This window comes from Carcharodon carcharias, chromosome 15 (genome assembly GCF_017639515.1).
Source record: "Carcharodon carcharias isolate sCarCar2 chromosome 15, sCarCar2.pri, whole genome shotgun sequence".
Taxonomy (NCBI): domain Eukaryota; kingdom Metazoa; phylum Chordata; class Chondrichthyes; order Lamniformes; family Lamnidae; genus Carcharodon; species Carcharodon carcharias.
The window spans coordinates 70412097-70426483 of NC_054481.1; the positions used below are offsets into that span (position 1 = coordinate 70412097).

General features: G+C 42.9%; 1 protein-coding gene across 11 annotated transcripts in view; it reads right to left on the reverse strand.

The window, feature by feature from the left end:
- The window catches only part of LOC121288623 (lipopolysaccharide-induced tumor necrosis factor-alpha factor homolog), a 93018-nt gene that overhangs the window by 71519 nt on the left and 7112 nt on the right, over positions 1-14387 (reverse strand). For 7 of the 11 annotated variants that reach the window (XM_041207264.1, XM_041207271.1, XM_041207266.1 and 4 more), the window contains one exon: positions 1647-1685. The exons of the other annotated variants lie outside the window; for them this stretch is intronic. The gene's annotated coding sequence lies outside the window, so the exon portion shown is untranslated. Of the gene's footprint in view, positions 1-1646; positions 1686-14387 lie in introns of those variants that run through there. 11 annotated transcript variants of the gene reach the window in all.

Genomic DNA, 14387 nt, shown 5'->3' on the forward strand with positions numbered 1-14387 from the left:
TAATTAATGGAGAACCAATTGTTTAAAACCCCAGCATGGGGCCACCAATTGGAAGTAAATTGAGAGCATAACCAATTCCTTCATTACCAGAGGGTCTCAATGCTGCACCATGTTAGTGACTGTTAATATGGTTACATTTTCAGAATGCAATCACAAAAAGGTGAACAGAAAATAACCCCATCTTGTGACCCACTCTCCCTGCCATTTTGGCACTTGCAATTGTGTAACATGAATATCTTTTCATATCACTTTGCTCCAGCCAAATTTTGCGCAGAAAAGTAGTAATAGTACAGCAGGTGTCCCTGTAGGAGAATCTGGTACATAGAGTTAATGTGGGGCCGAGTACAGTACCATCCACATTAATGCAAGACGACACTTGACCCAGAGCCAGGGTCAGTTTGGAGATGGACACAGTTGGATTAGGACCTAGAATGGGGTCAGCTCCATACCTGTACCTTCTTCCAAAATTGGCTCAGTGACAAGAAGCAAATGGTAACGGACGATATGGGTGGCATGATTGGGTGTTTTGCAGATGACACGAGAATTGGTTGTGTTGTTGATTGTGAAGGGGATACTGTTGACTCCAGAATTATATCATGGCTTGGTTGAGTGGGAGGAAAAGTTGCAAATGGAATTCAATCCAGAGAAGCGTGGGATAATGCATTTGGGGAGGTCAAACAAAGCAACAGAATACTCCATAACTTCTCATTTATTGTGAGGGTACAGGAAGTGAGATACCTTGGGAGTGTATGTCCACAGGTACCTGAAGGTGGAAAGGCAGGCGGATAAAGTGGTAAAGAAAGTATTTGGAATGCTTTCCTTATTGGACGATGTATTGAATACAAAAGCAGGGATGTAATGTTGGAACTGTATAAAATGTTGGTTAGGCCACAGCTGAAATTGTGTACAGTTCTGCTTGGCACATTACAGGAAGGACATTATTGCTCTGGAGAGAGTACAGGAGGAGGAGATTTACAAGAATGTTGCCAGGGCTGGAAAATTGCAACAAATGAGGAAAGGTTGGATAGGCTGGGGTTGTTTTCTTTGGAACAGAGGAGGCCAAGGAGTGACTTAGTTGAGGTGTACAAGATTATGAAGAGGCCTAGATAGAGTAGACAAGACACACTTTCCCTAATGGAGAGGTCAATTACCAAGGGGCACAGGTTTAAGGTGATCAGTAGAAGGATTAGAGGGGACATGAAGAAAAACGTCCAGACACCCACCACCCTCTGGATGAAGAATTCACTGCCTGGTTTGTTAGTTGAGGCTGAAATGCTCAACTTATTTAAAAAGGTACCTGGATCAGCACCTGAAGTGCTGTAACCGGCAAGGCTATGGACCAGGTGCCGTAAGGTGGAATTAGAATGGGTGGCTAGTTTTGTATTTTTTCTTTTTCAGCTGGTGCAGACCTAATGGGCTGAATAGCCTCTGCCATAACTTTATGGATCTAGTTATGAGCTGTTAACAAAGACTTCCTGTTAACATACTCCAGGCTGGAAGCCCACTTCATGGTGCCCAAAGCAGATTCTTCATCCACCACCGACAGGGATGTTAAGAAAAGGTAAAGGGAAAAGTGACTATGCAAAGCCAAGAAATAAATGCTTTATTATTTTTTTAAAAAGCATAAACCATGGTTTAATTCATACCGTTTCAGCTGGAGTATTCAATGCCTTCGGATGTTACAGCTGTAAATGAAACATTTATATATCACTAGTTAATTTTTATTTAATCTTTCAAAAAACATCCAAAATTTTGCTTTACACATTTTTTGTGTTAGAATTAGACAGCCACTTTTTACTAGCCGTAACTAGGTGCCAAGGCCATGTCAGGTCTAGTGTTCAGTCTACCATTACTTGCCACTCATCAGCCCAAGCCTGGATATTGTCCCTGTCTTGCTGCATTTGGACACGGACTGCTTCAGTATCTGAGGAGTCGTGAATGGTCTGAACATCCCCACTTCTGACCTTAAGATGGAAGGAAGGTCATTGATGAAGCAACTGATGATGGTTGGACCTAGAACACTACCCTGAGGAACTCCTGCAGTGAAGTCCAGGAACAGAGAGGATTGACCTCCAACAACCACAACCATCTTCCTTTGTGCTAGGTATGACTCTACTAGTGGAGAGTTCACCACTCCCACCCTCCCCTCCCCCAAAACTGATCCCCATTGTCCCCAGTTTTGCTAGGGTTCCCTGATGCCACATTTGGTCAAATGCTGCCTTGATGTCAAGGGCAGGCACTCATCTCACCTAGAGTTCAGATTTTTTGTCCTTGTTTGAACCAAGGCTGTAATAAGGTCAGGAGCTGAGTCACCCTGGCAGAGCCCAAACTGAGCCTCAAGTGAGCAGGTTGTTGTTAAGCAAGTGCCACTCAATAGACTGTTAATGACCCCTTCCATCACTTCACTGATGGAGTACACTGATGGGATGGTAATTGGGCTGGTTAGATTTGTCCTGCTTTTTCTGTTCAGGACATACCTGGGCAATTTTCCACATAGCCAGGTGGATGCCAGTGTTATAGTTGTACTGGAACAACTTGGCTAGGGGTGAGGCTAGTTCTGGAGTACGAGTCTTCAGTACTATTGCCAGAATATTGTCAGGGCACATAGCCTTTGCAGTATCTAGTGCCTTCAGCCATTTCTTGATATCACGTGGGATGAATTGAATTGGCTGAAGACTGGCATCTGTGATGCTGGGGACCTCCGGAGGAGGCCGAGATGGATCATCCACTCGGCACTTCTGGCTGAAGATTGTTGCGAATTCTTCAGCCTTATCTTTTGCACTGATATGCTGGGCTCCTCCGTCACTGAGGATGGAGATATTTGTGGAGCCGTCTCCTTCAGTAAGTTGTTTAATTGTCCACCACCATTCACAACTGGATGTGGCAGGACTGCAGAGCTTAGATCTGATCCGTTGGTTGTGGAATCACTTAGCCCTGTCTATCACTTGCTGCTTATGACTACTTGTGTGCCAAACAGCATGTGTTGCAGCTTCACCAGGTTGACTCCTCAATCTCAGGTATGCCTGGTACTGCTCCTGGCATGCCCCCCATGCACTCTTCATTGAACCAGAGTTGATCCCTGGCTTGATGGTAATGGTAGCATGGGGGGATGAGGTTACAGATTGCAGTAGAGTACAATTCTGCTGCTGATGGTCCACAGCACCTCAGATGCCCAGTGTCAAGTTGCTAGATCTGTTTGAAATCTGTTCAATTTAGCAGAGCGGTGGTGCTACACAACACGATGGAGGGTATCCTCATTGTGAAGGCTGGATTTTGTCTCCACAAGGAATGTGTGGTGGTCATTCCTGCCAGTACTGTCATGGGCAGATGCATCTGCAGCAGGCAGTTTGGCGAGGACGAGGTCAATTATGTTTTTCCTCACCACCTGCTGCAGACCCAGTCTAGCAGTTATGTCCTTTGGGACTTGGCCAGCTCAATCTGTAGTGGTACTACACTGATATTAGGCCAGTAGGGCAATAACATCCTAACTTCTCCCTCACTGTTCTTATAATGGAGTGACATTGTTTCCTTGCATTGAAAAACTGCCAAAGACAATTCCTGAATTGACTGTTTAAGATCCTGGCTAACAACAATCTTCTCACCTACTTCCATCAGTGACCCAAGAGGTTAAGAGTTAAATGGAGACCAGGACAAGGCAGGCTGAGCAGGTTCCCTTCCTGTCTATCATTTGTCAATCAATTAGACTTTTAACCTGGCAGTTTATGTGGTGATTTTGTTTCCAGCCATTAGTCCATAAAATACCAGAATTATTGTGGTATTATTGGAATTTAAGATAAGTTTGCTGTTCCAGTGCCATAAGGAAAGAAATTAAAAATTATTTCAAGTGGGTTTCTGACACAGTAGCTCACTTCAAAATGAAGCCCCATTACATTCTGCTCCAGGTAATGCAAAATAATTGACTAAAAACTCAAAAGTACAGAATTAAATATTAGCAACATGAGGAGGTTGTAAAAAAGTTTTTGCACCAAAAATCACACTGAACCAAGTGTCAGCCTTGTCTCACTGTCAGCACAGAGTCAGACAGTTGTCTGACAGCAAAGAATTGAGTACATATCCAGGTCGACAGTTCAATGCAGTACACAGCGTGAGAGGTGTTGGAGGTGCCATTTTTTCAAAAGAGGCATTAAACTGAAGGTCCATGTGCCCTCTCATTTGGATTTAAAAAAAAATTCCCATGGCACTATTTGAAGACCAGGTTGGTTCCTGGGTGTCCTGGTTAATGCTTAACTCAACATCACTAAAACAGATTACTTATTTACTGTTTATGGTGCCCAGCAATATGCAAATTGGCTGCCACTTCTCCCTACATTACAGCAGTGACTACAATTCAAAAGCAAATCATTGACGATAAATTGCTTTGATGAAAGTCATGGAAGTCCCCATGATGAAAGACTTCCTTTACTCAACGTTATGGTAATACCATCCTGAAAACAAATGTAATGTTTGTATTGTGACAAAGATGCATTGGTGCTGTGCCTCCATAGCAAAAGTTTATGCCCACAAAACTTCGTCTGGTAAATTCTGCATCATCAGCAGAAAAGGAGCTCAGGCACTCCTGGCTGATAAATGGAAATTTGTACATGGTCAAGTTCAATAACTACTGGAAAAAATAACATTAGATATAAACTGAAGCTATAATATTTTTCTAGTATGCTGGTAGAGAGAGAGAACAGTTAAATCATGGAATGGACACTCAGATGTACCACTGTTGCAAGATTTCCATCCTGTATTCAAATTCAGGAATTAGTCACCATGGGAACCTTTTAAATTCAGTTTATTGGACCAACGGGCCCAGTCAGCACAAAAGGCCAATTAGCCCATCGTGCCTGCACCAGTACTGTCAATGTACCAGAAGAGAGTTGTAGGGGGGCCCCCAAGTAGGACTGGAAGAAGAAATATTCTACATACCCTAAAAACAGATGACAGGAATAACTAGGATCCATGAGCAACCAAGCTAGTGTCATTCCCCCAACTTCTGTCAGTAGTTATTCACTAGACTCATGTGAAGTAACCTTTATTAACAAAAGCCATTAATCCAATGTTCTCAGCAGAAAATGGTGTTAATGACCCAAGTGAGAAGCCAAGAGCAAACTTTCTTTCCAGGGTTTAGAAGTTTCACATCTCTAACCCAATTCTCATATCTTTCACAAAATCCAACATAGAGCTACTGGCTCTGATATCAGCACCCTGGAGTCTCTTACTGAGATCAGGGAAGATGAGGACAAGGCAGTAAATAAATGAGCTCCACACTTTATCCATTGCAAAAGCTGTGGAGAAGCCGTTTCCTCTACACTTCGTTCCCTGACTTCTGTCTATTTCCAGGGATGGACTGTCCACTAATATTCATTATAAGTCCACCAACTCCCACAGCTACCTAAACTACACCTTTTATCACCCTGCTTCTCAAAACGACTCCATTCCATTCTCCCAGTTTTTCTGTTGCATCTGTCTCAATGATGTTACCTTCCACAACAGTACTTCCACCATGTCTTTTATTTTCCCCTCAGAGGATTCGTACCCCACTGTAGCTGACAGGGTCCTCAAAAACTGTCAAACCCTTTCCTGTATTTTTGCCCTCCCTTCCTGGATCCTGACAGGGGACCTCACTTTCCACTCCACCAACCTCCACATTCAAAGAATTATCCTCCGCCAACTCCAGACACCTTCCCCTCGCCTCCCACTTCAGCATTCTGAAGGGACTGTACCCTCCATGACACCCTAGTCTACTCAATCACCCCCAACACCTCATCCCCTTCCTATGCAATTGCAGAAGGTGTTACACCTGCCCCTTTACCTCCTCCCTCCTCACTGTCCAAGGCCCTAAACACTCCTTCCAGATGAAGCAGCAATTTACTTCTACTTGTTTCAACTTAGTCTATTGTACTCACTGCTGGCTCCTCACATTAGGGAGGCCATACACAAACTGGGTGACCACTTCGTGGAACACCTCCACTCAGTCTGCATGCATGGCCCTGACCTTCCAGTCACTTGCTATTTTAAATCGCCATCTTATTCTCACACTCACATTTCTCAGCCTGCTGTAATGTTACAGTGAAGCCAAACACAAACTGGAGGAACAGCACCTCATCTTCCACTTAGGCACTTTACAGCCTTCTGGACTCAACATGGAGTACAACAGCTTGAAATCATGAATTCTGTCCTCCACTTTGTATTTCACCACCACCCCCTGCCCAAAACCATCCTAAGTGTCAGTCTGAATTTTGTTCTCATGTTTTGCTTTCAGGCAGTACTGACCCTTATTCTGCTATTAACACCTCCTCTGGACCAATGCTTTGTTCTTTTACTACTACCACCACCATTTTCACTCTCTTTTGTTCCATGACATCTTTGAAATTTAAACCACTCCCCTGCCCTCTAACCTATCCCTGACCTTCCCTTTTTGCTCCATCTGACCCACCCCCCCCACCCTTTTCAACAGCATAAAACTCATGACTCTGAGCTGGAGAGGCAGAAATGACTCAAAACTTAATTCTTGTTACAAGCTGCTGCCAGAATTGCTGAGTTTTTCCATCATTTTTATTTCAGACCTACAGTATCTTGCTTTTATTTTACGGTCTCAGAGAAACTGGGTTTTTATCCTTCATGTAAAAAATTTCCACCTCGACTCACAAAACCCAGGACTAAAGACACGTTAGAAATAGTTCCAAAACAGGATTTTACATAAAATAAAAAGGCTTGTTGTCAATAGAAAACATGATTTAAACATTCCAGTAAAATGTTCCGATTGCTCCTGAAAACCCTGTCTCCTTCCTCCCAAGGTCCAAATAGTTAAGAGAAGAACATTCTACTTGCTATCTCATCTCAGTGTTGAAATGAAACATTCATTGTCCCATTCTAACTCACTCTTTCCTAGGACCTCAGTACTACAAAGCCATATAACGCGTTTTGTCTTCACTTCTTCCTGCAACAGGCTAATCAAACTGTGGAACAGTGCTCCATTTCCCGACCCCCCCACCCATATGCTAATCTATTCTTCAAAAACAGAAGAAGAATTAGGAGCAGACCATTTGGCCCCTCGAGCTTGCTCTGCTATTCGATGAGATCATGGCTGATCTGATTGTGGTCTCACTCCACCTTTCCTGTCTGCCCCCTATAATCCTTGACTCCCTTGTCAATTAATTTAACTCCGCCTTGAATATATTCAATGACCCTGCCTCCATTGTTCTCTTGGTAGAAGAATGCCACAGAAGCACGACCAAAAGAAAACATTTCTTTTCATCTTAGTCTTAAATGAGAAACCCATAATTTTTACCCATAACTGTGTTCCCTAATTCTAGCCTCCCTTAAGGGGAATCATCCTCGTGGTATCCACCATGTCAAATCCCCTCAGGACCTTACATGTTTCTATAAGATCACCTCTCATTCTTCTAAACGCCAATGGATACTGGCCCAACCTGTCTAACCTTCCTAATAAAATAAACTTGTTCACCCCAGGAATCAGTTGAGTGAATCTTCTGTGAACTTCTTCTAATGCAATGATATCCTTTAAAAAGACCCCAAATTGTACACAGTACTGCAGACGTGGTCTCAGTAACACCCTGTAGAACTGTAGCAACACTTTCCTACTTTATATCCCACTCCCCTTTCAATAAAAGACAGCATTCTATCTGCCTTCCTAATCACTTGCTGTTCCTGCATACTAACTTTCCCTGATTCATGTACCAGGACACCCAAATCCCCCTGTACCACAGAGTTCTGCAATCTCTCTCCCCATTTAAATTGTATAATGCTTTTCTATTCTCCCTGCCAAGTGGGCAAGTTCACATGTTCCTCACATTATATGCCACATTTTTGGCCAGTCGCTTAGCCTATTATATTCCTTTGTAAACTCATGTCCCCTGCACAGCTTACTTTTCTATCTATAATTTGCATCATCAGCAAATTTAGCAACTACAGATTCAATCCAATCATCCAAGTCATTGATATTGAGTAGATTGTAAATAGTTGAGGCCCCACACTAATCCCTGTGGCACTCAATTGGTTACATCTTGCCAACCTGAACAAGACCCATTTATCCCTACTCTCCTGCTTTCTGTAAGCTAAACATGCTAATGTTAGCCCCCCACCCCACCAACCAGGAGCTCCTATCTTGCCTAATAACCTTTGACATGGCACCTTGTTGAATGCCCTTTTGGAAATCTAAGTACACCACATCTACAGGTTTCCCTTTATCCATCTTGCTTATTGTTTCTTCCTCAAAGAACTCCAATAAAATTAGTCATACACAACTTCCCTTTCACAAAAGCATGTTTTATCATTTTGATATCAGTTTATATAAATCTAAAGCTATAATTACAGTTAAGCATGGTAAAGAGAAAAAAAAAATCTGGTTCAGCAGCACAGCAAAGGAAATACCCAAAGCAATTTGCTGCTGAAACACTGTTAGCCTAAAAAGTGAGTTTGGATTTGGAAATTTTGATTGGAGTTTTTGTTTCTCCATTGCTTAGGGACATGAGAATGTCTCCCGAGATTAGCAAACAACACCAGAATAGAAGCTGGAAATCAATACTCAGGTAGAGGCACCTGGATATTTACAGATTTTGAATTTGTATGTGACCACAGTTTCAGAGTTTAGTTGAGTTCTAGGTGTTATAGTACATGAGTCACAAGAAATTAGTATGCAGGTGCAGCAAGTAATTAAAGCTAACGGAATGCTAACCTTTATTACGAGAGGGATTGAACATAAAAGTAAGGATGTTATGCTTCAGTTATACCTGGCATTGGTGAGACAGCACCTTGAATATTGTATGCAGTTTTGGTCTCCTTATTTAAGGAAGGATATAAACACGTTGGAGGCAGTTCAAAGGAGGTTTACTAGATTGATACCTGGAATGAGTGGGTTGTCTTATGAGGAGAGGTTGGACAGACTGGGCTTGTTTCCAGTGGAGTTTAGAAGAGTGAGGAGTGATTTGATTGAAGTTTACAAGACCCTGAACGGCCTCAACAAGGTGGACGTTGAAAGGATGTTTCCTCTTGTGGGTGAGTCCAGAACTGGGGGGCACTGTTTTAAAATTAGGGGTCACCCTTTTAGGGCAGAGATTAGGAGAAATTTTTTCTCAGAGGGTGGTGAGACTTTGGAACTCTGCCTGGCGGAGGTGGGGTCATTGATTCCCTTACTTAACAAGAATCAAAGGTTATCGGGGTTAGATGGGAATGTGGAAATTGAAACACAAGATGATCAGTCATGATCTTATTAAATGGCGGAGAAGGCTTGAGGGGCCGAATGGTCTACTCCTGTTCTTGTTCTTACGAGTAGGAACGACTGCGGAGTAATTTAAAAGTGGTGATGGGATCCAATTCCCGGATTACTGCTCCCATTCTCAGCATCAATTTCCGTTGGTGAGGAATACATGTGTGGGTAGCGAGGCCACACCCTCCGTTCTTGACCTAGACAGCTCCATCATGGAGACAGGTATCTCTTAGCACACCACTCCCCCCACCCCCATCAACCAAGTTTCATGGAGTCAGCCCAGTTTCTCCATGACTCATGCTTCACAGGCCCTCAGGGGAGTCATGAGCCATAGTCCAGATTCCAGAACATTTTGAAAAAGCAAATTCAAAAAAGTCTTACCCATGCCTCCTCCGTTCCAACTCTGTGCCAAATCATGCCCCAACTGCCAATGCCCCTCATACTGTCCATGCCAACTCAATACACCATTAGCATTGAGTTTTAAAGGACTGTCTCAAAACATCTTGGCTCAAACTTTCCAAGATTCAGAGTGGCAAAACCCAGATAAGTCTGTGTACATCAGGACCCTGCGGATGTCCTGATGCAAGCACTGAAATTTCCCAGGAAGTTTAAACTGCTGATGAGCTGATTTTTGCTCTGCCTGGGATACAATGTGCAAGTTTGCTATGATGATCTCCAGTGTCAGAGCCTTGGGCTACATGCTTGCTACTTAACCTAGAAATGTTACACAGTTTAATCTCTGGTGATTAACAGTGTAACTCAAACCGCCACCCGACTACTCACACCCTTTGAACTGCTGCATTCAGCTACCTGTTTAAATGTGGTTAAGGGGGTGTGCTCCGTGCTGCTTCCCTGCACTCTCCAACCTTCCCTTTGAGCGGCTGCACTGATCCAATCGTTCTCGCAGCCAGGATCGGCTGCGAGAGTGCAAAAAAGTCAGAGCACAGACCTTCAGGCTCGCTGCTGACTTATTATTGCCCAGAACTTCCAATTTCCAAAGTTTATACACCAGGCGTTCCCTGCAACCACCCACCCTCCACCCTCAGGATGCATTACATGACCCCTTGGAATTCCTGACGCACTGACTATATGGGAATTGCCCGGGAAGTTTGGACTTCCGATGGGCAACTCCCCTGCCTCCAGCACCCTTCGAAAGTCCCTAACTTGGAGTTAGAGTCGAAGATTACGGAAGGTTCCAACTCACCAGAATACTCGCCCAGGAATGGTTAGAGTGAAAAGAGTTTTAACTCCTGGGTAACTATATATAATTACTCACACTGACCATCGCACCTCCAACCGCCCCACCCACCCACCTCATCCCGAGTGAAAAGTTATTTAAATATCCCAACGCTTTTCAACATGTTAGTGAATGAAGACTTACCAAAGTACAGCAGCTAGTGCCATAAAAAGTGGGTGTGGCTCATTTTCCCCCCAAAATACTGCCCTATAAAAGAACCTAGAACATGCATGGTCTGCATTTCTGAACAGTCCCGGTTTGGAAGTCCAGACCAGAAATACGGGACTCCAGTAGAAAGTTTAAAAAAAATAGGAGTGGAGAGGCAATCCGACATTGATCACCACTCCTTGGAAGTTTTGGCCCAGTATCTTGATATTTAGGGTAAATGAAGGGGGTGGTATGACCAAGATAAAAGCAAAGAACTGTGGATGTTGGAAATCCAAAACAAAAATAAAAATACAAAAATACCTGGAAAAACTCAGCAGGTCTGGCAGCATCTGCGGAGAGGAACATAGTTAATGTTTTGAATCTGAATGACCCTTCAACATGTTCTGTTGAAGGGTCATATGGACTCGAAACATTAACTGTGTTCCTCTCCGCAAATGCTGCCAGACCTGCTGAGTTTTTCCAGGTATTTTTGTTTTGGTTTGGGGTGGTATGACCTATTCTGCAGTCTGCCTGCCAGCAAGCCTGGATGTTCTGTTGTTAGAGATCAAAGACAGACAGACTGCTTTGCTGAAAAGGTGCACGGTATTTATGCTCAGCAACAGCCTGGAGTTCACAACGGATAGACTGCAAGGCCCAAACCTCCGCTGCAACGGAGAGGGTCCCCAGCTTAACCAAAAATGGCAACAGAACCCCAAGTCTGGAAGTCCTGTCTCCAGTCCTTGAATGAAAATCTGAAGACTCCAAATTTTCCCCAACTCTATGTTCCCAGGTCTGGAATAAAAAAAAATCAGCCCACAGTCTTCCAAAGTCCCAGAAAAGATATTGAATTGAAAATTGTTGTGCAGTAAGCCATTCATTTACTTTTAAGGAGGGTTGGGATCAAGAGTAGTTAATGCGTTTCATTTTGTCATGGGGCAAGGAGCGCAGAAGAAGCCATCTTTTGAGATCAGGTTACAGACTTCCCTACAAATCAATGAAGATCAAAGGTATACATCACCTTTGTACTCAGAAAGAAGGGGCTGCTTGGCTTTCTGAGCTACCACAGTCGGATGTGAGACAGAGATGGTCTCTAATCAAAAAGGATGCACCCCACAGCTATCTATGGGTTCTGGGAGATTTCTCCTGGATTGGCCAGAGGAAGAAGAAACATCAGAACAGGCTTTACTGCTGGTAGTTTTCAGAGTTCCCCAAATCCACTAAGGCAAGAACCTGAAGGTGATCACTTGAAGTTACTATTTAGGTGGAACAGGTATATGGGAACCCACTGGAAGCAACTGTGGACAGTTTGCTAGAAGGACCAATTCTGTGGAGAGTGCGATGAGTGTGAAATATAAAAGAGGAACAATCTTCTCTAGTTCAAGAATGATAAAGTGCCAACTCTATGGTGCTTTAAATTGATTTTCTACAAAAGATTAAAAAAAAACATTAAATTATGTGGTGTCAATCTTTCAATTATGAACTGGGGAGCACAGGAAGCCATTGTACACCTGCCCCACTGGGGCAAAAGTTGCATGTATCAGGCACTTTTTAAACCAAGGTGGGTTTGACTCGAGCTACTTGTCTTGGTAGTGCAAACAAAATAAAAAGGCCTTCAGTATCAGCTACTTGCTCAAAAAAAGGCTAGAAAGCCACTTCTTGAGGTATTGCTCCATTAATTTAATTTATAAAAGATCTTCCTGTTCCTATAAATGAAATAAACCAAGGAAGTAATCTATTACCTTTCAAAGTTGCTCGTTTACAGGATGAGACTCAACAGTCACAAACAATGGGAATCATTTGCCCATTCTCAAAAAGACAACCACAACAAAATAAAAATATTTTTCACCAAGAATACAGTTTTCAACAGTATAAATATAAATGTGTTCCCTGTGTTAATTTGGTTCTAACAGCTGAATACAGATATCTGCATGCAAGGCATCCCAGAATTCCAAAAAGGATGAGCAACTACTACACATGAAGATAAATGCAATTCAGGGGGCTTTGGGTTTTACAATGGATCAGTATTTACTTCTAGCAGATACCCTTTAACCTGTAGACAGGAACCATATCAGAAATCTCACGTTAAATTAAAAACTATGCTTGATCAAAATAACCTCTTGCAGCAGTGTCATTAGATGACTGACAAGTGTAGATTTGATCCTTTGACAGCCAGATTAAAGAACTGTAGTATACAAAGGTCTGAATTAACTGCCACCATATCCCCCAAATGAGCAGAGATTTTGTGGCCAAGTAATGCTTTCTGTTGCAAATGCCTTCAAGACATGACATCCTTAGAAGGGAAGTGTGTCATGCGATCAAGTCTTAGTTTCACTTTTCCTTTTAAGCAAAGCATACACACACACGGCTCTGCTGATGTCTTTAAGCTTCCTATCCATGCATATTCACTCTCGTGTGCCTAGACTTAATAAGTGAATCCACAACATGTTTACCCCATCCTTTTTAAGTGATTGGTAACTGGATACACACTATTAGCAGCAATGATACCACACCATATTCTCAGTATTGGAACAGACATCTGCCTTCCACAGAGTGGAGGAAAAAAACAGGAAAGGTACCAACAAACTTGCTGTTCTAGATAAGATTCAAACGCCATATTCCTTGTGCTCACACAATTTCTTAATTCAAATTTTCATGCAAGGGGCTTTGGCAAAAGTAATTGCAACGAATTCAATGACTTTTCTGGAGGGGCTTTGTGTAGACAAGAGCCTACCTCATGGTAAGATGGTGGCATAGTGGTAATGTCACTGGGCTAGTAATCCAGAGGCCCAGGCTAATGCCCTAGGGACATTGGTTCAAATCCTACCATGGTAGCCAGTGGAATTTAAATTCAATTGAAAAAAATCAGGAATATAAAGCTAGTCTCAGTAAGGGTGATTATGAAACCATCTGGGTCACTAATGTCCCTTTTGGAAAGGAAATCTGCTGTCCTACTTGGCCTGATCTACATATGACTCCAGATGTACAGCAATATGGTTGACTCTTGGCTGCCTGCCGAAATGGCTTAGCAAGCCTCAGTTCAAGGGCAATTAGGGATGGGCACAAATAATGGCCTTGCCAGGGAAGAACTTTCCTGTCGGTGAGCAGGGGGACCCCGCCCACCAATGCGTAAAATGATGCGGGGTGATGCCCTAATTTCACCGTGCGTCATTTAAATTTCCAGCTTGGCGGGCGCGCAGCCGACTGAGGAGAACGTCCAAAGAATTCTTTGCCCTTCACAGCAACATTCAAAAAAAGAATACGTTGAAGCTGAAGGTAGCATTGGTCAGAACCCCACACGAAATTGAAACAAGTGGGACAGATGCTTCTTGTGTCTTTCAAACAATGACCGATTTCTCCTGACCCCATCTCCAAAGGCAGGCAGTTGCAAGACTGCAGTTGAGACATCCATTATATTATCTCTGATGAAAATATCACAACCTAAAGCATTAACTTTGTTTCCCTCTTCAGGCTTGAATAGTTCAGCATTTTCAGTTTTTATTTTGCTAGTTAGCCCACTGCTCAAGCTGGGAACAGAGTGCATTACATCTCCCAGGAGAGTCCATTAACATCCGCCAGGCACCCACATGACAAAATAAGAACATGGTTTGAAAAAAAAATCCACTTTATACACTTTTAAAAAAAGTGTTGCCTAGTTTGCTAAAGGATAACCACAAGACAATTAGCTCATTTACCAAATTGCACAAGAATTCAGATGAATCAGTTAATATTTTAACATTCACTTAAACTGGCTACAGTAGCTTTTAATTCTTG